At 49.4% G+C, this 24770-nt stretch overlaps 1 pseudogene; it reads left to right on the top strand.

Annotated features, from left to right (window-relative positions):
• Positions 1–2719: 2719 nt before the first annotated feature.
• Positions 2720–20280, top strand: LOC139263122 (EEF1A lysine methyltransferase 3-like; annotated as a pseudogene).
• The last annotated feature ends 4490 nt before the right edge of the window (positions 20281–24770 follow it).

Here is a 24770-nt window from a genome sequence, read left to right as displayed (position 1 = left end):
CTTCTCTGAACTGCCTCCAATGCAAGTATATCATTTCTTAAATAAGGAGACTGTGGTGTATGTAGCACACAAATCACTGACTCCACACGGTCTGGTGTAAGTCTAACTGCTGTGACCTTCCCTTTATTGTTCAGCTCCAGAGTGCCTCCCAGGTGTGGTGGTCAGCCTTATATAGCCCTTGTTACAGGTACTACCAGGGTTTCCCACCGCAGCGCTCTCTGTGGTGTGGCATAGTACTTACATTACATTTAAGGTACTGGGACGATACACACATCATTACATAACATCACCTTCTGCCCCCCTACCTGGACGCAGGACAACGATACACACATCATTACATAACATCACACTTGTCCAACGGAAGGCAGGTGGGCATAGACAGTGCGTTAGTATGGTACATATTATCTGGTACATTAACTGGTTATTGACTGGTAGCGGAACCTTGATTTCCTTGTTCGCCGTTATCATTAATTGTATTTCATCCATTATTTTACACAAATACAGTGGCCATTCAGCATAAAAAAAGTAATTCTTATTATAAATTCACTATCTCACATTAATATAGCTCATTTTAGACTCACTCTGCCAAGCAGAAGTCCTTTGTGGGGACCACCTTTTTGTAAGGCCCTTTTAAGACTCCCGGGTGCATTTCCTTTTTAAGGCGCCATCTTTAATGCAGGAGGATTCCACGAGGCTTCTCCTTGGGCACCGCCATCTATGATGCTCTGCAGCTCCGACACGATGCCGCCGCCATCTTCTTCTCCGCCGCTCCGGATGCCCTCCGCCGTCACAGCCTCTGCTCCCCTCCGCTGCCACCTGACTTGCCGCCTCTCCTGCGGCCACCGTGGCCTCTCCAGCGGGGCCGCATTTGCCGCGTCCCCCGCGGTCTCCGTAGCGGCCTCCCCTGCGGCTGCCATGGCCGCCGCCCGACGCTACCAGCTCCTCGGCGGGGCCTGCCCAACGGCCTCTTCCTCTGCGGGGCCCTTCCGAACCGCCAGCCCCTGGATCCCTCAGCACCCCGCCCGCAGCGCCCCGCCGGCTCACCCCTCCCCCCCACTAGGCCCCTCTGTGCAGGGCTGCTTGCCTGTGGGGGCTGGGGCTGCAGGGTCTCTGTGTGAGGTCCGGGCCTGGGACTTGCCTGTGGGTGGATTGAGGCTGCAGGGTCTCTGTGTGAGGTCTGGGCCTGGGGCTTGCCTGTGGGGGCTGAGGCTGCAGGATCTCTGTGTGAGGTCTGGGCCTGGGACTTGCCTGTGGGGGCTGGGGCTGCAGGGTCTCTGTGTGAGGTCCGGGCCTGGGACTTGCCTGTGGGGGCTGGGGCTGCAGGGTCTCTGTGTGAGGTCCGGGCCTGGGACTTGCCTGTGAGGGCTGGGGCTGCAGGGTCTCTGTGTGAGGTCCGGGCCTGGGACTTGCCTGTGGGGATTAAGGCTGCAGGGTCTCTGTGTGAGGTCCGGGCCTGGGGCTTGCCTGTGGGGGATTGAGGCTGCAGGGTCTCTGTGTGAGGTCCGGGCCTGGGACTTGCCTGTGGGGGATTAATTCTGCAGGGTCTCTGTGTGAGGTCTGGGCCTGGGACTTGCCTGTGGGGATTAAGGCTGCAGGGTCTCTGTGTGAGATCCGGGCCTGGGACTTGCCTGTGGGGGCTGGGGCTGCAGGGTCTCTGTGTGAGATCCGGGCCTGGGACTTGCCTGTGGGGATTAAGGCTGCAGGGTCTCTGTGTGAGGTCCGGGCCTGGGACTTGCCTGTGGGGGGATTGAGGCTGCAGGGTCTCTGTGTGAGGTCCGGGCCTGGGACTTGCCTGTGGGGATTAAGGCTGCAGGGTCTCTGTGTGAGGTCCGGGCCTGGGACTTGCCTGTGGGGATTGAGGCTGCAGGGTCTCTGTGTGAGGTCCGGGCCTGGGACTTGCCTGTGGGGGCTGGGGCTGCAGGGTCTCTGTGTGAGATCCGGGCCTGGGACTTGCCTGTGGGGATTAAGGCTGCAGGGTCTCTGTGTGAGGTCCGGGCCTGGGACTTGCCTGTGGAGATTGAGGCTGCAGGGTCTCTGTGTGAGATCCGGGCCTGGGACTTGCCTGTGGGGATTAAGGCTGCAGGGTCTCTGTGTGAGATCCAGGCCTGGGACTTGCCTGTGGGGGCTGGGGCTGCAGGGTCTCTGTGTGAGATCCGGGCCTGGGACTTGCCTGTGGGGGCTGGGGCTGCAGGGTCTCTGTGTGAGATCCGGGCCTGGGACTTGCCTGTGGGGGCTGGGGCTGCAGGGTCTCTGTGTGAGATCCGGGCCTGGGACTTGCCTGTGGGGGCTGGGGCTGCAGGGCCTCTGTGTGAGGTCTGGGCCTGGGACTTGCCTGTGGGGGCTGGGGCTGCAGGGTCTCTGTGTGAGATCCGGGCCTGGGACTTGCCTGTGGGGATTAAGGCTGCAGGGTCTCTGTGTGAGGTCCGGGCCTGGGACTTGCCTGTGGGGATTAAGGCTGCAGGGTCTCTGTGTGAGGTCCGGGCCTGGGACTTGCCTGTGGGTGGGTTGAGGCGGCAGTTCCAGCTCGGTCGGCGCTGCTCTCTGGGGACCCAGGGCACGGCAGCACCCCGGGGAGCAGCAGCCTGTGGAGTGATGACGTTTTCCCAGCTCCCACGGACCGTCCCCATCCACCTCCGGCCGAGGAGTGTCGGCCCATCACCTGCAACGACCCACAGAGGTAAAGCGTGCGTCTCGTCTCCTTGGGATACCTGCACCTCCGCTCTGCCAAGAACAGGTATCAGTTCCCTGGTGTAGGTACGCAGCTTCGCCGTGACCGGGACCAGCTTGGGTCGTGCAGCTGGGTTAATCCACAGTTTATCAAAAGTTCTCCGACTCATCAACGACGGACCCGAGCCCGTGTCCACTTCCATACTCACAGGGACTCCGTTGATTTTTACTTCCCTTATCACTGGAGGCGAATCGTCGGTGCACGTATACAGTCCAAACACCTCATCTTCTTCTACCTGCTCCTCGCTGAACAGTGGATCATCCCCCATCTCCTCAGCCACATGGTGAGTCTGATTTCTTTTACACATACGCTGAAGGTGGCCTTTAACGTGGCAGGTATTGCACGTGTACTCCGCAAACCTGCACCGGTGAGCCCCATGACTTCCTCCACAGCGCCAGCATGGTGCTGCTTGATTGGCCCCCCTCAGCGGACTCTGAGTTCCAGGATCCCGAGGTCCGTGCTCTCTGTCCCGGACAGAGCCACGTTCTGCAGTTTTGTCCGTGGTGGGCGCTATCCTGTGGACAGTGCCTGCCGGGTTCGAGACTGTGTGGATTATTTGCTAGGTGCTGCAAGTCGAGGTCATATGTGCCCGGCTGATGGTGATGGCCTTTGTCAGAGTGACTGTGGGTTCCGTGGCCAGCAGCTTGTGAAGGAGGCCCTCGTGGCCAATCCCCAAGACGAAAACGTTCCGCAAAGCCTCGTCAAGGTGTGGGCCAAAATCCCACGCCGGCGCGAGTCTCCTGAGGTCCACAGCATATTTGGTGATATCCTGGCCCTCAGGTCTGCAGTGATGGTAAAATTTGTATCTGGCCGTGAGGAAGCTCTCCTTCGGTTTTAACTGGTCACGAATGAGTTCAGTCAGCTCCTTGTATGACTTGTCCCTGGCGCTCCCAGGTGCCAGCAAATCCCTGACGAGACAGTAAACCTCATCTCCACAACTGGAGAGCAATATCGCCTTACGCTTATCTCTCATTGCGTTCGTGTCCTCCGTCAGGTCGTTTGCTGTGAAGTAGTACTTGAGCCTTTCCGTAAAGGCCTCCCAATCATTGCCCACGGTAAAATCCTTTAGCGAGCCCAGAGTAGCCATGGTTGCGTGGAGTTCGTCCGCTTCCTCGTCGCCAATGTGGTGTATGTAGCACACAAATCACTGACTCCACACGGTCTGGTGTAAATCTAACTGCTGTGACCTTCGTCCTTTATTGTTCAGCTCCAGAGTGCCTCCCAGGTGTGGTGGTCAGCCTTATATAGCCCTTGTTACAGGTACTACCAGCGTTTCCCACCGCAGCGCCCTCTGTGGTATGGCATAGTACTTACATTACATTTAAGGTACTGGGACGATACACACATCATTACATAACAGAGACCAAAACTGTATGCAGTACTCCAGTGTACCAATACCCTGTACAGTTGTAGCAGGACTTCTCTGCTTTTATACTCTATCCCCCTTGCAATAAAAGCCAACATTTTATTTGCCTTCCTGATTACTTGCTGTACCTGCATACTAACTTTTTGTGTTTCATGCACAAGTACCCCCAGGTCCCTCTGTACTGGAGCATTTTGTAATTTTTCTCCATTTAAATAATCATTTGCTTTTTTATTTTTTCTGCCAAAGTGGCTAACCTCACACTTTCCCACATTATATCCATCTGCCAAATTTTTGCCCACTCCCTTAGCCTGTCTATATCCCTTTGCAGATTTTTTGTGTCCTCCTCACAACTTGCTTTCCTTTTGCTGGGCTGCCATCCTGGTTCCAGACCTTCCACTGGATCTCCTTGATCTCCAGTTGGTTCTCTGGGTTCAGGGGATCCATGATGAGGCAGGTAGTTGTGAGCTTGGTGGATGAACTGGTAATGTATCGTGTGATTGTTAAACCTTTTGCTAATAAACCAACTAGTTCTTAATAGCAATGTGTTACTGTGAATTCTTAAGTAAAGAACCCATGAAGCAAATACATTACATCTATGAACCCATGTAACTAACACCAAATGTAAGGAAGCTCTAACCTGTTATGTTGACAGTCTTGGCCCAGCTTTTGTACGGACTTTGCTAAGGTAAATTAAATCAATCGTTTATCACCTTCCCAGGTCGCGGATTTCAACGGTTTTACTCTTTGTTGAAAGGTGACAGGAGGGCTGGACTGGACATGTGAGCTGGTCAAACGTGACCAACAACCAAAGCCAACGTGGGGGAAGGGATCTGTTGGGAGTTGGAGAGAATCCATTGGAGATCAAGGAGATCCAGAGGAAGGTCTGGGACCAGGATGGCAGCTCAGCAAAAGGAGAGATGCTGCGATGTTCTCCAGAAGGAAGACCCTGAGGATTGTCCCACGTCCGTTCTGGTGAAGCACTTTCACTTTTGTGGCTACGACTTAAAGATCAGTCGGTACATGAGTGAAAATCTGGGAGTCTCATCCTTTGTCTGGGATTGTGTAAGTGTGAAGAACTCTTGTGGAAACATAGCTCAGGGAGACTGGTCAAACCTCAAGTGTTTACCCCTCTTTGGCTAAGACAAATGCAGCCTCTTTCCAGCAGGCATTCGATAATGTGTCACATAAGAGGTTACTGCACAAGATAACATTTCACGGGGTTGGGGGTAATATATTAGCATGGATAGAGGATTGGCTAACTAACAGAAAACAGAGAGTCGGGATAAATGGGTCATTTTCTGGTTGGCAAACTGTGACTAGTGGGTTGCCGCAGGGATTGGTGCTGGGGCTTCAACTATTTACAATCTATCTTAATGACTTGGATGAAGGGACCGAATGTAATGTAACCAAATTTGCTGATGATACAAAGATGGGTGGGAAAGCAAGTTGTGAGGAGGACACAAAAAATTTGCAAAAGGATATAGACAGGCTCAGTGAGTGGGCAAAAATTTGGTATAATGTGGGAAAATGTGAGGTTATCCATTTTGGCGGAAATAATAAAGAAACAACTTATTATTTAAATGGAGAAAAGTTACAAAATGCTACAGTACAGAGGAACCTGGGGGTCCTTGTACATGAAACACAAAAAGTTAGTATTCGGGTATAGCGAGTAATCAGGAAGGCAAATGGAATGTTGACCTTTATTGCAAGGGGGATGGAGTATAAAAGCAGAGAAGTCCTGCTACAACTGTACAGGGTATTGGTGAGACGACACCTAGAGTACTGCATACAGTTTTGGTCTCCATATTTAAGGAAGGATATGCATTGGAGGCTGTTCAGAGAGGGTTCACTCAGTTGATTCCTGAGATGAAGGGTTTGACTTGTGAAGAAAGATTGAGTAGGTTGGGCCTATACTCATTGGAGTTTAGAAGAATGAGAGGTGATCTTATTCAAACATATAAGAGAATGAGGGGGCTCGACAAGGTAGATGCAGAGAGGGTATTTCCACTCATCGGGGAAACTAAAACTAGTTTCAGAATAAGAGGTCGCCCATTTAAAACTGAGATGAGGAATTTCTTCTCTCAGAGGATTGTAAATCTGTAGAATTCTCTGCCCCAGAGAACTGTGGAGGCTGGGTCATTGAATATATTTAAGGAAGAGATAGACAGATTTGTGAGCGATAAGGGAATAAAGGGGTTATGGGGAGCAGGCAGTGAAATGGAGTTGAGTCCATGATCAGATCAGCCATGATCTTATTAAATGGCGGAGCAGGCTCGAGGGGCCAGGTGGCCTACTCCTGCTCCTATTTCTTATGTTCTTATGATTTTTTCTGTACTAATCTGCCCTGTGAAATGGCCTAGCAAACCACTCAGTTGTATCCAAGATGGCGGCTCAACACCACCTTCTCAAGGGCAGTTAGGGATGGGCAATAAATGCTGGTCTTGCCGGTGAAGCCCACATCCCATGAACGAATAAAGGAAAAAAATATTTCCAACTAGGATGGTGTTTATCTCGGAGGGGAATTCCGGTTGGAATTGACAAGACCCCCCACCACACGGAAACTATTGACGAATGAAACTCGACATAGAAAAGTGCCCAGGCCAGGATACTAGTTGGGTTCTTTCAACAATGTTCCCTCTTTTTTGGGGTTGCGTGGCCTCTTTTACAGCCCATTGTTTCACATTTAAGAGCTGGGGAGCCAGTGGAGGCCCCGAGTGCTGCACAGCTTAAAGGGAACATTGGTCGGCAACCCTCCAGCATTGTCCTGGTCTCTGGGAATTCAAGACTAATCTTCCAGACACTTGCAGTGTCCCTAAGACAAAGGTCCTCCACCAACCTGACCCCGCCATACTGCACTGCCCCCCAGTCATCAAGATCCACGGCGCAGCCCTGGACAACGTGGACCATTTTCCATACCTCGGGAGCCTCCTATCAGCAAGGGCAGACATCGACGACGAGGTTCAACACCGCCTCCAGTGCGCCAGCGCAGCCTTCGGCCGCCTGAGGAAAAGAGTGTTCGAAGATCAGGCCCTCAAATCTACCACCAAGCTTATAGGGCTGTAGTAATACCCGACCTCCTGTATGGCTCAGAGACATGGACCATGTACAGTAGACACCTCAAGTGGCTGGAGAAATACCACCAACGATGTCTCCGCAAGATCTTACAAATCCCCTGGGAGGACAGACGCACCAACATTAGTGTTCTCGACCAGGCCAACAACCCCAGCATCGAAGCACTGACCAGCTCCATTAGGCAGGCCACATCGTCCGCATGCCTGACACGAGACTCCCAAAGCAAGCGCTCTTCTCGGAACTCCTCCACGGCAAGCGAGCCCCAGGCAACATCCCCACCGACACCTGGGAGTCTCTGGCCCAAGACCACCCTAAATGGAGGAAGAACATCCGGGAGGGTGCTGAGCACCTCGAGTCTCATTGCCGAGAGCATGCAGAAAACAAGCGCAGGCAGCGGAAAGAGCGCGCGGCAAACCAGACTCCTCACCCACCCTTTCCTTCAACAATTATCTGTCTCACCTGTGACAGGGACTGTAATACCCAAATTGGACTGTTCAGTCACCTGAGAACTCACTTTTGGAGTGGAAGTAAGTCTTCCTTGATTTTGAGGGACTACCCATGATGATGATGGTCTCTGAGAATTCAAGGCTAATCTCCCGGACACTTGTTGCGGGAGAGTAATCAGAGAATTATGTTTTTAATTATCTTTGAACACTCTCATTTATTAGTTATAAAATATTGGAGATTGGAAGAAAGGCAGTTTGACGGGACGGGGCCCATCCCCATACATTGACCATGTGGGTATGTTACTGTTGGAGGATTCCGCAGTGGTGGAGCAAGTACATGTTGTTATGGGTAAGGTACATACATTGTTGAATGGGTTGGTGGTGGCATTTAGTGGTGGGCAGGGCCACAGGGTGGTGTGGCCTCCTTGTCCTCCATTGGTGGTGGAAGTCTGGTCATCCCAGGTTCCGCCGGGAAAGCTGGAGGGTACTGGTCTCTTGTTCCCGGTGCTGGCCCTGGTGGCCAGGGGGGGTAGGGCCGATCTGGGGCAGGTTGCCAGTGGTGGTGGCTATGCTGCCCATTGACTGCTGTTTCTGCAGTGGGGTATGCTCCCACTGGGTGTGTGTGAACCCTTCCTGGGGCATCATATTGGTCCCGGATGCGCAGGCTACACGATCAGGTAGCCCGCTGGACCTGGGTGTTTCCCACGGGGGGTTACCTTTGGCATTGTTGGTATACATGTAGAACCTGGTATCATTTCTCATTCTATCATTAGCATACATGATACATTGGCTCCGACCGCAACTAGCTGACTCGACATTTACACTTTTACATTTGTCACTTACAACGCTTTCTTGTGCGCTATCAGTATCTCTGTACAAGGTTACATTTGGATACCTGCCTTTGTCACGTTAGCATTACTGGCATCACTGTTCAACAGTACAAACTTGTCACTTACATCACTTTTTGAAGCATTCGTTACATTTCTCCCATTAGTATTGCCGGCATCACCATTCAACAGTACATTTATATACCTGCATTCATTAATTACACTTTTATCCTTAATATCACCGGCATCGCTGTCCCAAGAGAGTGGACTTGTCTCTTGTCCCTTTAATTGTTTTGGGTTGCCGGTCTCCTTTAAGAGGGCCTTGCAATCTTTACCCCAATCCGGTTCGTCGCTTGGTGACATGTGTTGCTCCCTCAACGCTGCCCCTCGTGGTCTGGTCGTGGCCATCTTGATTTCAGGTGCTTCACCTCGTGGTGCAGGCGCCATCTTCTTTCTCTCCACGAGGTAGGCTGCAGTGATCCTTTTCTCCCCAGGTTCTGCCACGGACACCAGGAATCTACCTTCTGCGCCGATCTTCTTCCCTCGGAGTCCTGCCACTGGAGCCGGAAAGGTGATGTCTGGTCGTTCAGGTTGGATCATCTCGCCATTGAGTTGTGCAGTCTGTGTCGTCGCCGTGCAGTTGAGTCAGATGGTAAGATTTTCAGGTGTTGCGATGGATCCAAGTTTGGTGCTGCGATGTTGATCGCCGGGGCCCGGAGGCTTTTGTCGCTCCGACAGATTTGGACTTGCTTCATCCATCTTCTTCCCAGCAGCGTTGGACAATCACCGGCAACGATCCACAAGGGAAGCTTGTGCATCGCGTCGCCATGGGACACCTGGACCTCCACGCTGCCAACGACTGGGATGGTGGCTTTTGTGTAGGTGAGCAGCTTTGCCTGGATTGAGGACATTTTGGGTCGTTTGGCGGAGCTGTCCCAGAGTTTCTCAAAGGCCGTCTGATTCATCAACGACTGGCTTGCCCCTGTGTCGATCTCCATCGAGACTGGAATCCCGTTGATTTCTACTTCCATTTTCCATGGGGAACTCTCGGTGGAGCAGGTATATATTCTGTACTCCTCTTCCAGGGGCTGAGCAACTTCATCTTCATCAGCGCTGGAGCCCAGGTGATCGGCCAACTCTTCAGCTACTCGGTAAAACTTCTTCTACACATTCTCTGAAGGTGACCTTTAGTGTTGCAGCCTTTGCAGGTATAGTCTTTGTATCACCACTGGTGGGCTCTGTGGTTTCCTCCACCGCGCCAGCACGGGGCTAGCCAGTTGGCCCCATGTGGCGGACTCAGGGTTGCGGGACTCGGGGCAGCAGTCTTGTCTCTGAAAGTCGCCATTCGGTTCACTTCACTCGTCGGGTTAGAGTCCTGGGTGTGAGTCATCCTTTTGGAGTCGCAGACCGAAATCATGAATGCCTGGCTCACTTTGATTGCCTTCTGCAGGGTGACCGTAGTGTCTGTAGAGAGCAGTTTATGGAGGAGGCCCTCGTGGCTGATTCCAATAACAAAGATGTCCCTTAGTGCTTCAGTGAGGTGGTCGCCAAAATCACACGGTGCAGCCAATCTTCTCAGATCCGCAACATGTTTAGCAATTTCTTGGCCTTCGGGCCGTCGGTAGGTGTAGAACCGGTGTCTGGCTGTGAGGATGCTCTCTTTAGGTTTGAGTTGTTCTTGTATTAAAGTTACGAGCTCCGAATAGGTCTTGGTTGTCATCTTCGTTGGGGCTAGCAGGTCCCTGATTAGGCCGTGGACATTGGGCTCACAACTGCTGAGCAGGATGGCTCTGCGCTTGTCCGCCAGCGAGATCGGTGAGTCCCCAGCGAAGTCATTCGCGATGAAAAAGTGTTCTAGCCTTTCCACAAAGGCATCCCAATCTTCTCCATCAACAAATTGTTGGAGGTTACTTCGGTTAGACATGTCATGTATCTCACATTACTGTATATAACTGTATCTTACCATGCTATACATGACTGTAATTGGACATGACCTGTAACAATAAGCATACCTTACCACCAGGGGTGCATTTGCAGGAGACACTCCATACCTGTCCCACTGAGGTATATAAAGGGAGGTCTCAGGCAAGTGCAGCACTGGAGAGCTGGAATTAAAGGTGCAGGTCCTGAGTGATCTTGACTTCAGCATGTGTCTCGTGTAAGTCAGTACATTAGAGTCAGGACTTAACAAGACATATTGTGCGTGGAAATTCGTAACCTCGTCGCCAGTTGTAGTATATGCAAGCTCTCTAATAACGACTCCACGAGGTAAGGGTACAGTACTTGAACTGTAGTGACCTTAGTCCTTTTATTGCAGCTCCTAGAGTGAGGACACCAAGAGGTGAGTTCCCTTTTATATTTGGTTACCTGCAGTGTACAGGTGACTCTTGGGTCTCCAGCAGCAGCACCCTCTGGTGGTACAGGTATAGTGTATACAGGATGAAGGTACATTCAATGGTCTCGTGTTACATTACATACATTAACATGCATACATAACATTATCCGTGCTCAGTCATTACATAGAATTACATCGAATGTACATCACAGGAGCAGCCCAACGGGGCCATTGCGATGATGTGTAATGAGAAGGGACTAATTAGCAATCTTGTTGTGCGAGGCCCCTTGGGGAAGAGTGACCATAATATGGTAGAATTCTTTATTAAGATGGAGAGTGACACAGTTAATTCAGAAACTAAGGTCCTGAACTTAAGGAAAGCTAACTTCGACGGCATGAGGCATGAATTGGCTAAAATAGACTGGCAAAGGATACTTAAAGGGTTGACGGTGGATAGGCAATGGCAAACATTTATAGATCACGTGGATGAACTTCAACAAGTGTACATCCCTGTCTGGAGTAAAAATAAAACAGGGAAGGTGGCTCAACTGTGGCTAACAAGGGAAATGAAGGATAGTGTTAGATCCAAGGAAGAGGCTTATAAATTGGCCAGAAAAAGCGAAAACCTGAGGACTGGGAGAAATTTAAAATTCAGCAGAGGAGGACAAAGGGTTTAATTAGGAGAGGGAAAACAGAGTACGAGAGGAAACTTGCCTGGAACATAAAAACTGACTGCAAAAGCTTCTATAGATATGTGAAGAGAAAAAGATTATTGAAGACAAACGTAGGTCCCTTGCAGTCGGATTCAGGTGAAATTATAATGGGGAACAAAGAAATGGCAGGCCAATTGAACAAATACTTTGGTTCTGTCTTCACGAAGGAAGACACAAATAACCTTCCGGAGGTACTAGGAGACCGAGGGTCTAGTGAGAAGGAGGAACTGAAGGATATCCTTATTGGGGAAATTGATGGGATTAAAGGCTGATAAATCCCCGGGGCCTGATTGTCTGCATCCCAGAGTACTTAGAGAAGTGGCCCTAGAAATAATGGATGCATTGGTGATCATTTTCCAACAGTCTATCGACTCTGGAGCAGTTCCTATGGACTCGAGGGTAGCTAATGTAACACCACTTTTTAAAAAAGGAGGGAGAGAGAAAACAGGTAATTATAGACCGGTTAGCCTGACATCAGTAAAGGGGAAAATGTTGGAATCAATTATTAAGGATGAAATAGCAGCGCATTTGCAGAGCAGTGACAGGATTGGTCCAAGTCAGCATGGATTTATGAAAGGGAAATCATGCTTGACAAATCTTCTGGAATTTTTTGAGGATGTAATTAGTAGAGTGGACAAGTGAGAACCAGTGGTGTATTTGGACTTTCAAAAGGCCTTTGACAAGGTCCCACATAAGAGATTGGTGTGCAAAATCAAAGCACATGGTATTGGGGGTAACGTACTGACGTGGATAGAGAATTGGTTGGCAGACAGGAAGCAGAGAGTCGGGATAAATGGGTCCTTTTTGGAATGGGAGGCAGTGACTAGCGGAGTGCCGTAGGGATCAGCACTTTACAATATATATTAATGATTTGGATGAAGGAATTGAGTGTAATATCTCCAAGTTTGCAGATGACACTAAACTGGGTTGTGGTGTGAGCTGCGAGGAGGATGCTAAGAGGCTGCAGGGTGATTTGGACAGGTTAGATGAGTGGGCAAATGCATGGCAGATGCAGTATAATGTGGATAAAAGTGCGGTTATCTACTATGGTGGCAAAAGCACGAAGGCAGAATATTATCTGAATGGCGGCAGATTAGGAAAAGGGGAGGTGTAACGAGACCTGGGTGTCATGGTTCATCAGTCATTGAAAGTTGGCATGCAGGTGCAGCAGGCGGTGAAGAAGGCAAATGGCATGTTGGCCTTCATAGCTAGGGGGATTTGAGTATAGGAGCAGGGAGATCTTACTGTAATTGTACAGGGCCTTGGTGAGGCCTCACCTGGAATATTGTGTTCAGTTTTGGTCTCCTAATCTGAGGAAGGACGTTCTTGCTATAGAGGGAGTGCAGCGAAGGTTCACCAGACTGATTCCAGGGATGGCTGGACTGACATATGAGGAGAGACCAGATCAACTGGGCCTTTATACACTGGAGTTTAGAAGGATGAGAGGGGATCTCATAGAAACGTTTAAGATTCTGATGGGACGGGACAGGTTAGATGCGGGAAGAATGTTCCCGATGTTGGGGAAGTCCAGAACCAGGGGACACAGTCTTAGGATAAGGGGTAGGCCATTTAGGACTGAGATGAGGAGAAACTTCTTCATGCAGAGAGTTGTTAACCTGTGGAATTCCCTGCCGCAGAGAGTTGTTGATGCCAGTTCATTGGATATATTCAACAGGGAGTTAGATATGGCCCTTACGGCTAAAGGGATCAAGGGGTATGGAGAGAAAGCAGGAAAGGGGTACTGAGGTGAATGATGAGCCATGATCTTATTGAATGGCGGTGCAGGCTTGAAGGGCCAAATGGCCTACTCCACCTATTTTCTATGTTTTTATGTTTCTATGCTCCACGAGCCTCCTCCCAGATCTCTTCATGTTACCTATCAGCATAATCCTGCATTCCTGACTCCCTCATATGCTTGTCTAGCTTCCCCTTAAATGCATCGATGCTGCTCATCTCAATGCCTTACCTCAACTGTGGGGAAAGAGCAGGGGGAGTGGGGCTAATGAGATAGCTCTTAGAGCCGGTACAGGCATGATGGGCCGAATGGCCTCCATCTTTGCTGTAATATTCTGTGTTAACTCTCCCTGTGTATGCTGCGCCTGCAAGAGAGCCAACAGGTGAAGTGTTAGCTGGGCTTCCGGAGGAGATAGGGGAGACTGACTGGAGTCCCGTCCTTCTCGGCAGTAGGCTGTGGGGTCGCTCGTTCCTCCCCTGTCATTGCTGTCACCTACTGTCGCTCAGGAGCTTTGTGACATCCAAGTGCCTGAACTCATTCTGACTCAAATGGTTGCCGTGTTTTTCCTCAGAGCCTCGAACTCTGCAAGTTCTTTGAGCAGGAGAAGATGAGTTTCTCTGGGAAGAAGGTGATTGAGCTGGGATCGGGCACTGGGATCGTGGGGATACTGGCAGCCATGCTGGGTGAGTTGAAGGATCAACAACAACAACTTGTATTTATATAGCGCCTTTAATGTCGTAAAAAATCCCAAGGCACTTCATAGGAGTGTTGTAAGACAAAACATTCACACCTAGCTACATCAGAAGAAATTACGGCGGATGAAAGAGGTAGGTTTTAAGGAGCGTCTTAAAGGAGGAAAGAGAGATTGAGAAGTTTAGGGACGGAGTTCCAGATCTTGGGGCCTAGGCAACAGAAGGCATGGCCACCAATGGTGGAGCGATTATAATCAGGATGCTCAAAAGAGCAGAATTAGAGGAGCGCAGACATCTCGCGGGGGGGGGGGGGGGGTGGGGCTGGAGGAGATTACAGAGATAGGAAGGGGTGAGGCCATGGAGTGATTTGTAAACAAAGATGAGAATTTTGAAATCGAGACGTTGTTGGTCCGGGAGCCAATGTAGGTCAGCGAGCTCAGGGGTGATGGGTGATCGGGACTTGGTGCAAGTTAGGACACGGGCTGCCAAGTTTTGGATCACCTCTAGTTTACGTAGGGTAGAATGTGTGAGGCCGGCCAGGAGTGCGTTGGAATAGTCAAGTCTAGAGGTAAGAAAGGCATGGATGAGGGTTTCAGCAGCAGATGAGCTGAGGCAGGGGCAGAGACGGGTAATGTTACGGAGATGGAAATAGGCGCGTTTAGTTATTTTGCCGTTATGTGGCCGGAAGCTCATTTCAGGGTCAAATATGACGCCTAGGTTACAAACGGTCTGGTTCAGCCTCAGATAAATGCTAGGGAAAGGGATGGAGTCGGTGGCTAGGGAAATGGACAGTAACGGGACAAGACCCGTGTATCGCTGGAAGGTGCGTTACCGTGCCAACCACTGCTAACTGATGCGATTGAAGTCCCTGCTCTCCATATTTTGGGAATTGCAAGGGTGAAATCATCCTCTGGATGATCAGGCTCTGATCGTCAGAATCCAGACAACTTGGGCCCAGGAAGTCTTGTGGCTCGTGGCGAGCAGAGTGAGGCCTGGGTGATTCTAACTCCTGGACCGAATTTCCAAGTCCCCCGTTCCGTTACCCGCCCACAAGGGGTGGGAACTCGGGCCGCCAACTCTGGCTGGATGTATTCCTGGAGGGTTCATCACATAACCTACACCCTCCAACCGCCCTGACCCCACACTCTCCCACAGCCAATCAAGTACTTTTGAAGTGTGGTCACTGTTGTAATGTAGGAAACGCGGCAACTTAGCGGCACAGCAAGGTCCCACCATCAGCATTGTGATAATGAATCTGTTTTAGTGATGTTCGTTGAGGGGTAAATATTGGCCAGGACACCGGGGAGAGTTCCCCTGCTCGTCTTCAAATAGTGCCATGGGATCTTTTACATCCACTTGAGAGAGCAGACGGGGCCTCGGTTTAAAGTCTTATTCGTTAGATATATTCAAAAGGGAGTTAGATGTGGCCCTTACGGCTAAAGGGATCAAGGGGTATGGAGAGAAAGCAGGAATGGAGTACTGAAGTTGCATGATCAGCCATGATCATATTGAATGGTAGTGCAGGCTCGAAGGGCTGAATGGCCTACTCCTGCTTCTACATCTATGTTTCTATATCAACAATTTAGATTTGAATATAAGGAGTATGATTAAGAAGTTTGCAGATTGGCTGTGTGGTTGATAATGAAGAAGAAAGTCATGGGCTGCAGAAGGATATCAATCTACTGGACAGGTGGGCAGAGCAGTAGCAAATAGAATTTAATTCAGAGAAGTGTGATGTGATGCACTTTGGGAGGGCTCATAAGGAAAGGGTATACACATTAAGCAGTAGGCCACTTAATAGTGTAGATGAACAAAGGGACCTTGGAGTGCTTGTCCACAGATCCCTGAAAGTAGCAGGCCAGGTGTATAAGGTGGTTAAGAAGGCATACGGAATGCTTGCCTTTATTGGCCAAGGCATAGAATATAAGAGCAGGGAGGTTATGCTTAAATTGTATAATATTTTGGTTTGGCCACAGCTGGAGTACTGCGTGCATTTCTGGTCGCCGTATTATAGGAAGGACGTGATTGCACTAGAGGGTGCAGAGGAGACTTACTAGGATGCTGCCTGGAATGGAGAATCTTAGTTATGAGGACAGATTGGATAGGCTGGGTTTGTCCTCATTGGAACAGAGGAGGTTGAGAGGAGACCTCATCGAGGTGTACAAAATATTGAGGGGCCTGAGATAGTCAGGGTCTATTTCCATTGGTGGAGCGGGCTATTACGAGGGGGCATAGTTTTAAGGTGGTTGGTGGAAGATTTAGAGGGGATTTGAGGGGGGGTTTCTTTACGCAGAGGGTTGTGGGGATCTGGAACTCGCTGCCTGGAAGAGTGGTGGATGCAGAAACCCTCACCACTTTTAAGAGATGGTTGGATGGGCACTTAAAATGCTGCAACCTGTAGGGTTACAGACCTAGAGCTGGTAATTGGGATTAGATTAGATGACCTTTTGTTGGTCGGCGCAGATATAATGGTAAGTACTGCAGGGAATAGAATACGGCCAGAGTGATCTTCTGGACTAGTTTCGATTGTCTGGATGGGCAGGAGAAGAATTTCCCCAGATTTTTTCTCCCTAAATTGGCCTGGGTTTTTATCTGGTTTTTGCCTCTCCCAGGAGATCACATGGCTCCGGTTGGGGTAGATGTTTTTAGTATAATGGGTGTTGCTGTGGTGTGGGGCAGACTGGTTGGGCTTGGTGCTCTTTGCCTTTCTGTCATTGTTCATTACTTGTATGTAACCTTCAGGGCCGCTGACGAAGGGCCATGCGGCTTTGTCGGCCGGCGCAGACACGATGGGCCGAAATGGCCACTTCTGCGCTGTAAATTTCCATGTTTCTATCCGAAAGACGGCACCTCCGACAGGGCGCTCCCTCAGCACTGCACTGGAAAGGTCAGCCTGGATTTGTGCTCCATTCCCTGGAGTGAGGCTTGAAACTGGTGACTCGCTGGCTTTAGGCGGGTGGCCTTGTCGCCTGCTCAGCACTGTGTCAAATTAGACGGTGGTGGAAATTAGAGCAGAGTGGGAGGGCGGCAGCAAGTCTCCGGTTTCCACCGGGCGGGCACGAATAAAATCCTCCCCACTGTGGAGTTGGGATCGAAGGTACAAGAGGTGCAATAATCGAGGATTGGAGCATCGTTTCAGAGAGTAACCGAGCGTCTCTGCATTATCCTTAATGCAGTACGACTATTGCAATGTTATCCTGGCCAGCCTCACACCTTCCCTAAACACCAGCTCATCCTAAACTCTCCTGCCCATGTCCTAACTCGCACCAATCCTGTTCACCCATCACCCCCTGTGCTCACTGACCTACACTGGCTCCCGGTCCGACAACACCTCAATTGTAAAATTCTCATCTTCGTGTTCAAATCCCTCCATGTCCTCGCCCCTCCCTATTTCTGTAACCTCAAAAACCCTTGTGACAATCTACCTCTTTGACCAAGCTTTTGGTCACCTGTCCTAATATCTCCTTATGTGGCTCAGTGTGATATTTTGATTGATTATGCTCCTGTGAAGCGCCTTGGGAATTATTGCGACATTAAAGGCACTATATAAATGCAAGTTGTTGTTGTTTTGGGTACTGCTAAATTTCCTTTTTCCAGCTCCGCTGTAACCTTCCAGTGAACTCTGTTGCTGGGCGACAGGCCAGTGCTTCCCCTCTGTACAGCTTCTCCATGCTCCGCCCGACAATTCCTGCCTGTCACTGGCGCCATCAGTCACTGCTGTCTTGGCCCACACTTCCCTTGCTCCGTTAGCCTTGGCTCAGTGGTAACACTCTCCCCTCTGAGTCAGAAGATTGTGGGTTCAAGTCCCACTCCAGAGACTTGAGCACAAAATCCAGGCTGACACTTCAGTGCAGTACTGAGGGAGCGCTGCACTGCCGGAGGTGCCATCGTTCAGATCAGACAGTAAACCAAGGCCCCACCTGCTCTCTCATGTGGATGTAAAAGATCCCATGGCATCACTTGAAAAAGAGTAAGGGAGTTCTACACATGTCCTGCTCAATATTGATCCCTCAACCAACAGCAATAAAATAGATTATCTGGTCATTTCTTTCATTCCTGTTTGTGGGATCTTGCTGTGTGCAAATTGGCTATCCCGATACCGACATTACAACAGTGACTGCCTTTCATTGCCTGTAATGTGCTTTGGGACGTCCTGAGATTGTGAAAGGCAAGTATTGTAGAAATACAAATATTTTGCTCTTTCATTTTCCTGTTCCTTCCTCCTCCTGTGACGGTAATTGGGGATCGGGTTTCTGTGATGGGGTAACCAGCAGTGAGATGCTTCATTCTATTTCTTCTCCCTCAGGTGGGCAGGTAACCCTGACTGACCAGTCCCACGTTTTGAAGCAGATTGAACACAACGTTTCCGCCAGTGTCCCTGCTTCCTGCAGACATTCCGCAACGGTCAGTGTCCTGTCCTGGGGCTCTGACCACACGCAGTTCCCCAGTGATTATGACGTGATCCTGGGCACGGATATTGTGTACTTCCCATCGGATTACTCCTTACTGATGCAGACACTGCGACATCTCAGCAATCCGAGAACGACCATCTACTTAGCCTCAGACATGAGGGGGTACTATATAACCCACAAGTTCCATGAGGAACATATCCCGCAATATTTTAACTCCCACATTGTGCACAGAAATGTGAGGGGCAATATTAACGTGTACAAATTGAGCGTGAAATGATGGGAGAGCTGGAGAGGAGCTGCCAGTGTAGAGAGCGACAGAAAAATCCAATGTCCAATTAATGCACATCACTGGACTCAGGCCGGAGAATCAGTCCCAGTAAATCACTAAAAGATGTATTGTATTGGAAGAATTACAAATCCAATTGCGGTGGAATAACCTGATGGAGGATCTCCAAAATTACACAGAATGTACACACAGAAACAGGCCATTCGGCCGACTGGTCCGTGCCGGTGTTTATGCTCCTCCCACCCAACTTCATCCTACCCTATCAGCATATCCTTCTATTCCTTTCTCCCTTATCTAGCCGCCCCTTAAACACATCTATACTATTCGCCTCAACTACTCCATGTGGCAGCAAGTTTCCAGGCCTCACCACTCTCTGGGTAAAGAAGTTTGTCCTGAATTCCTTATTGGATTGATTAGTGACTATCTTATATTTAAAGGCCCCTGAATTTTGGACTCCTCCACAAGTGGAAACATTGGGCCAGATTTTGCGGTCAATGTGGGGCTAATGGCGCTCGCCGTTAATTATGGGTAAATGGTACAGCATCTTCAGCCATGGGGCAGATCCGCGGTTAAACGTTGCTGCCCGAGTTGCGCCGCTCCACCGTGAGTTTCGTGAAAACAGCATCTGGAGTCTGACGCACCACTGACATGCAGTATTCGTGGAGTAGACACCAACCAAACTCGCCACAGAAAGTTAAGTCTCACCCTGTCAGTCCAAGCATCCTATTAACAACATCATAATTGTTAGTTACTGCCAAACAACCTCTCTGGCACTGAAAATTAACTATTAGAAGTGTGGAGTCTCATTCCTTCAGGTTTTTAATTGTTGTTAGAGATTTTAACAATGTCAAATTTAAAATTTATTTTTGAACTTTACCTTTTCTCTTGCTCTTAATCCATTCTTTCTGTCCCTCTCATTTCTCTTTCTGTATCTAATTTGGCACTGAATTCACCCACTCTAGCTTACATTCCCTGTTCAGTCCTTGGGCTGTGAATTTCACAATCCTTCAGCCTGATTGGTGAAGGAGATACACAGTTGCTTGTCCCACTCACTCAGGTCCCAGATGTCCGTTTTCTTCTCACTCTGACACTATCAGCTTCCACTTTCAGCAACTCGCTGCACAAAATATTAAAAACCTGAACATGCTCCGGCACGTCTAACTAACGGCAGACACGGTTAGATGCCCTGCCACATCAAATGATGACCCATTTTGGGGGTTTTGATCAAGTAGATGGGGACAAACCGTTTCCACTAGCAGGAGGGTTGGTAACCAGAGGACCCAAATTTAAGATAATCAGCAAAAGAATCTGAGGGGAGGTGAGGAGTTGTGATCGGGAACGCACTGCCTGAAAGGGCGGTGGAAGCTGATTCAACTGTAACTTTCAAAAGGGATTTGGATAAATACTTGAATTGGAAAATTTTCAGGACTCTGGGGAAAGAGTGAGGGAGTGGGATTAATTATATAGCTCCTTCAAAGAGCCGGTACGGACACAATGGGCCCCCTCTGTGCTGTAAGATTCCATGGTGATTCAAAAAGTAAACTAAACAAAAATGATATTTGTTTGAATTATTTAAATGTAGGCTGACTAACAAAATACAAAATAAAAAGTGTTGCTTGATAATGAGGAATGTGTAGAATATTCTTAGTTTATGGGTATGAATTATTGAATGCAAGAACTATTTAGATCAATCACGAAATAAAAATATTTTGGGAATTTTGTATTTGTCAGTTTCACACAATTGTAATTCAAAGAAAGAAAAAAAGACTTGCATTTCTGTAGCGTCTTTCACGACCTCAGGACGTCCGGACGAGCTTTACAACCAATGAAGTACTTTCGAAGTGTAGTCGCTGTTGTAATGTAGGAAACACGGCAGCCAATTTGTGTACAGCAAACTCCCACAAATAGGAATGAGATAATGACCAGATAATCTGTTTTGATGATGTTGATTGAGGGATAAATATTGGCCCGGACACCGGAGATAACTCTGTGCTCTTCTTCAAATAGTGCTGTACCTGCATACTAACTTTGTGTGTTTCATGTACAAAGACCCCTAGATCCCTCTGTGCTGCAGCATTTTGTAGTCTCTCCCCATTTAAATAATAATTTGCTTTTTTGGGGTGCGGGGGCGAGGGCGCGCGAGGGGAGGTGGGTGCGCGAGAGTCGGGGTGGGGGCGCGCGGGTGTGAGTGTCGGGGCGTGAGAGTGTGTCAGTATGCGAGAGTTTGTCAGTGTGTGTGAGCGTGTGTCAGTATGAGTGTCACTATGTGTGAGTGTGTCAGTGTGAGTGAGTGTGTCAGTGTGAGTGAGTGTGTCAGTATGAGTGAATGTATGTGTACACACTCCCAGTCACACAGCAGCAGAAGCCGATAGTTGCAACAACAGGATATCTATTTATTTACAATTTATAAATTTACAAGTCATCATGAAAAATTATCAGTTTGATATCAAGAGGTGGTGGAGGATGCGTGGGCTTCATTCTGATGGTGACAGCAGCAGTTCCTGAGGCAGCTATTCCACCATAAAGTTGAAAAGGCCGCTGCATGTATTCGGAGCTGCTCCTAGGGGTTGTGGAGGAAGGACTCGTAATCCATGGTGTAGGAAGTGATCCTGTTGAGGAAATCTTCAACAAACTGAAAGGTCAATTAGGAGGTTCATGTAGTTCCTGATAGTCCTTGAGTAATGAGGAAACCTTGGCCGATCCAATGAGGGGGACAACCAATTGCTGAGTTTTACTACAACACCTGGTGACCTCCTCACTCTTTCTGTCCAGGTGCAACAACAAACGCACAAGGTTGGAATGGATCTGCCGGTAGAAGGATCTGGAACCTCCGATTCCACACTTGGTCAAGTTCCCCAAGATGCTGAATACTCCAGCCCGCACTAGATCGCACTCGGCCTCGAAGAGCGGGTGAATGCTGCTGAGGATTTCCTTTACAAAGGGTTGGATTGCGCTCGCTCTAAGTTTAGTGATGTTTTCAGACAGGCACGAGAGCACCTCAAATGTTAGCACTTCCTCTTGGTTCTCTTTGGTAATGTTGCCCAGGCCCCTAACACACAGCAACTGGGCAACTGGACAAGCATCACGCAAACACCTTAGCAATGTGCTCACCAGAGTGTCTGTGAGCTGCAGCCATGAAACCATTGGGAATTTTAATAGCTCGTCAAAGAAGGAAGCCACGGTGACTGCCTGACAGTCTTGGATGGTAAGGATCTGAGCTGCCAGCTCTTCCACAATGCCAGGCTGGCTGATGCCAGCATAATGCACCATTGCTCTGGCCAGCAAGCCAACCCCCTTGTCAAACATGTGGAGATTCTTCATCTGGTCCGATCCCCCACTGGTCGCCATGTAAGTAGCTACCTCTTTATAATGGGCCCGAGCTCGTAAGTCCTTTAGTGTCCTCATGCAAGTTCACACTTTGCTCTCTACATTTAGGTGTTCCAGAGATGATTCTCAGCTGAGTCTGCTTCAATCTATCATCAGGAGCAAAACCATTGAGCAGAGAAACATTGACACAACCGTTGCAATGAATGAGCAGGGCGCTGAATAACTGGGAGGAATAATGTCGTCACTGCCTTTACTGACTCGGGCTTAGTTATCATCTGTCACAGCCCACAAACGGTAGCCAGGGATTGAAGGGTGGAGTACTGTGGCGTGTTCTCACTGACGGGACAGGTTCTGCTCATTGCAAATAGTGACTGCTTTTCCAGGATGACCAGAAGCTCTCCCATGGCTCTCGGGGCACATTCTGTGTCCCTAGTCAGTGATCTCCACATGTCACTGACGTCCTTGTCCAAAGGCACAGGGCAGCTGAGGAGACAGGACACTGTTGCTGTATTGTGAGGCCAAAATGGCGATACGACGCAGAACTGAAAGTTTCACCTGGTCATAAAGAATTGACTGCAATTGAAGCCTCAGCCCTTCAATTATCTCCGAGACCTGGTCCCCAGGTTCACTACCCCATGTTTTAATGGTGATGTGGATGAAAACGGTGGATGCACTGGAACAGCTGGGTGTTGGACGGTCAGTCCTTTGAAGACCATGAATGGCAAGTTGCCCAGCTGGTCACAGGGCAAACACTTGAAAATAACCTCTGTGATCGGAGAGCTTGATTGTCAGGGATAACTAATTGTTCTCTGACTCTTTTCAGTACCTCTAACTGCTGCGTTTGCTGAACCAAACTGGTGCCTTCACACGAGAAATGAATGGCCAGGATTGTGTACAAAGGGTCCGGGGCATCTGGTGAATGGGAAGCGATGGGTCTGCATAATGCGGCATCAGTCGTCCAATCAGAGTGCCTATGTTATTTCCAGGCACTACCTGTCTAACATGGAGCTTCTCTGTTGGAGAGCAGATCACTGTACTGCTGTGACACCCTGTAAGCCCCTTTGAACACTGGGACTTACAGCAGTCTGAGTTTGCACGGCAGTAAGATGAACCTACATTACTGAAGTTTAACGTTCACTGCAGCACCCAGATGTTGAGTACATAAGAAATAGGAGCAGGAGTAGGCCATTTGTCCCCTCAAGCCTGCTCCGCCATTCAATATCATGGCTGATCTGATCTTGGCCTCAACTCCACTTCCCTGCCCGCTCCCCATAACCCTCTACTCCCTTATCGTTCAAAAAAATCTATCTCCACCTTAAATATATTCAATGACCCAGCCTCCACAACTCTCTGGGACCCTTCGAGCCTGCACCACCATTCAACAAGATCATGGCTGATCATTCAACCTCAGTACCGCTTTCCTGCTTTCTCTCCGTACCCCTTGATCCCTTTAGCCTAGAAAACCATCCCTAATACATTCCAGGAAATCCTCCTCCACCGTATTGTTACCAGTTTGGTTAGCCCAATTAATATGTAGATTAAAGTCACCCATGATAACTGGTGTACCTTTATTGCACGCAACCCTAATTTCTTGTTTGATGCCATCCCCAACCTCACTCCTACTGTTTGGTGGTCTGTATACAACTTCCACTAACATTTTCTGCCCTTTGGTGTTCTGCAGCTCTACCCATATAGATTCCACATCATCCAAGCTAATGTCCTTCCTTACTATTGTGTTGATCTCCTCTTTAACCAGCAACGCTACACTACCTCCTTTTCCTTTCTGTCTATCCTTCCTGAATATTGAATACCCCTGGATGTTGAGTTCCCAGCCTTGGTCACCCTGGAGCTATGTCTCCATAATCCCAATTATATCATATTCATTAATAGTTGCCTGCGCAGTTAATTCGTCCACCTTATTACGAATACTCCTTGCATGCACCTCGACATTGCACACAAGCTTTCTGGTAGACCTGCCAATGCACCAAGCATTTCATTGTGCATACCCATCAGCCTTCTTCTGTAGCCCACCCCATCAAAGTGCTCATCTGTATCCTCTGCAGCAAAACTCGTGAGTGACCTCACCCTCCAGGGAGCTGCTACCTCCGATATCCTTGCCCCCTGCCCTGACTGCAGGCCACTCATGCCCAGTGACTCACCACGTGCAGATACTGCCTTTGAGCTATCCTCTAAATTACACACAGTGTCGGTATCTGAGCTGGTGGCTGCAAGTGAGAGCGCGAGTGACAGTATTTCTTCCTGCTCTTCCAGTTCTTGCTCCTCCACCACTGCCTGGTCAGTTTGCAGTTCTTGGGTATCTGAAAGGAGAAAGGCATAAGGGTAGGATGTGCAGGGGGAGGGGGGGGGAGGGAGGGGGAGGGGGGGGAGGGAGGGGGGGGTGCAGTGGATAGCAAAAGGTGCATGCTTACATCATCAGCAGCTTGTAAATCATAAACGATTGTGGGATGAGGCCGAAGCGGGATGTGAGGATTACGTCATCATCATCACAGGCAGTCCCTCGAAATCGAGGAAGACTTGCTTCCACTCTAAAAGGTGAGTTCTCAGGTGACTGAACAGTCCAATACAAGAACCACAGTCTCTGTCACAGGTGGGACAGACAGTGGTTGAAGGAAAGGGTGGGTGGGGAGTCTGGTTTGCCGCACGCTCCTTCCGCTGTCTGCGCTTGGTTTCTGCATGCTCTCGGCGTTGAGACTTGAGGTGCTCAGCGCCCTCCCTGATGCACTTCCTCCACTTAGGGCGGTCTTTGGCCAGGACTCCCAGGTGTCGATGGAGATGTTGCATTTTATCAGGGAGGCTTCGAGGGTGTCCTT

This window comes from Pristiophorus japonicus, chromosome 4 (genome assembly GCF_044704955.1).
Source record: "Pristiophorus japonicus isolate sPriJap1 chromosome 4, sPriJap1.hap1, whole genome shotgun sequence".
Taxonomy (NCBI): domain Eukaryota; kingdom Metazoa; phylum Chordata; class Chondrichthyes; family Pristiophoridae; genus Pristiophorus; species Pristiophorus japonicus.
Note: the sequence above shows the minus strand (reverse complement) of the source record. Positions and strands in the feature narration are given on the sequence as shown.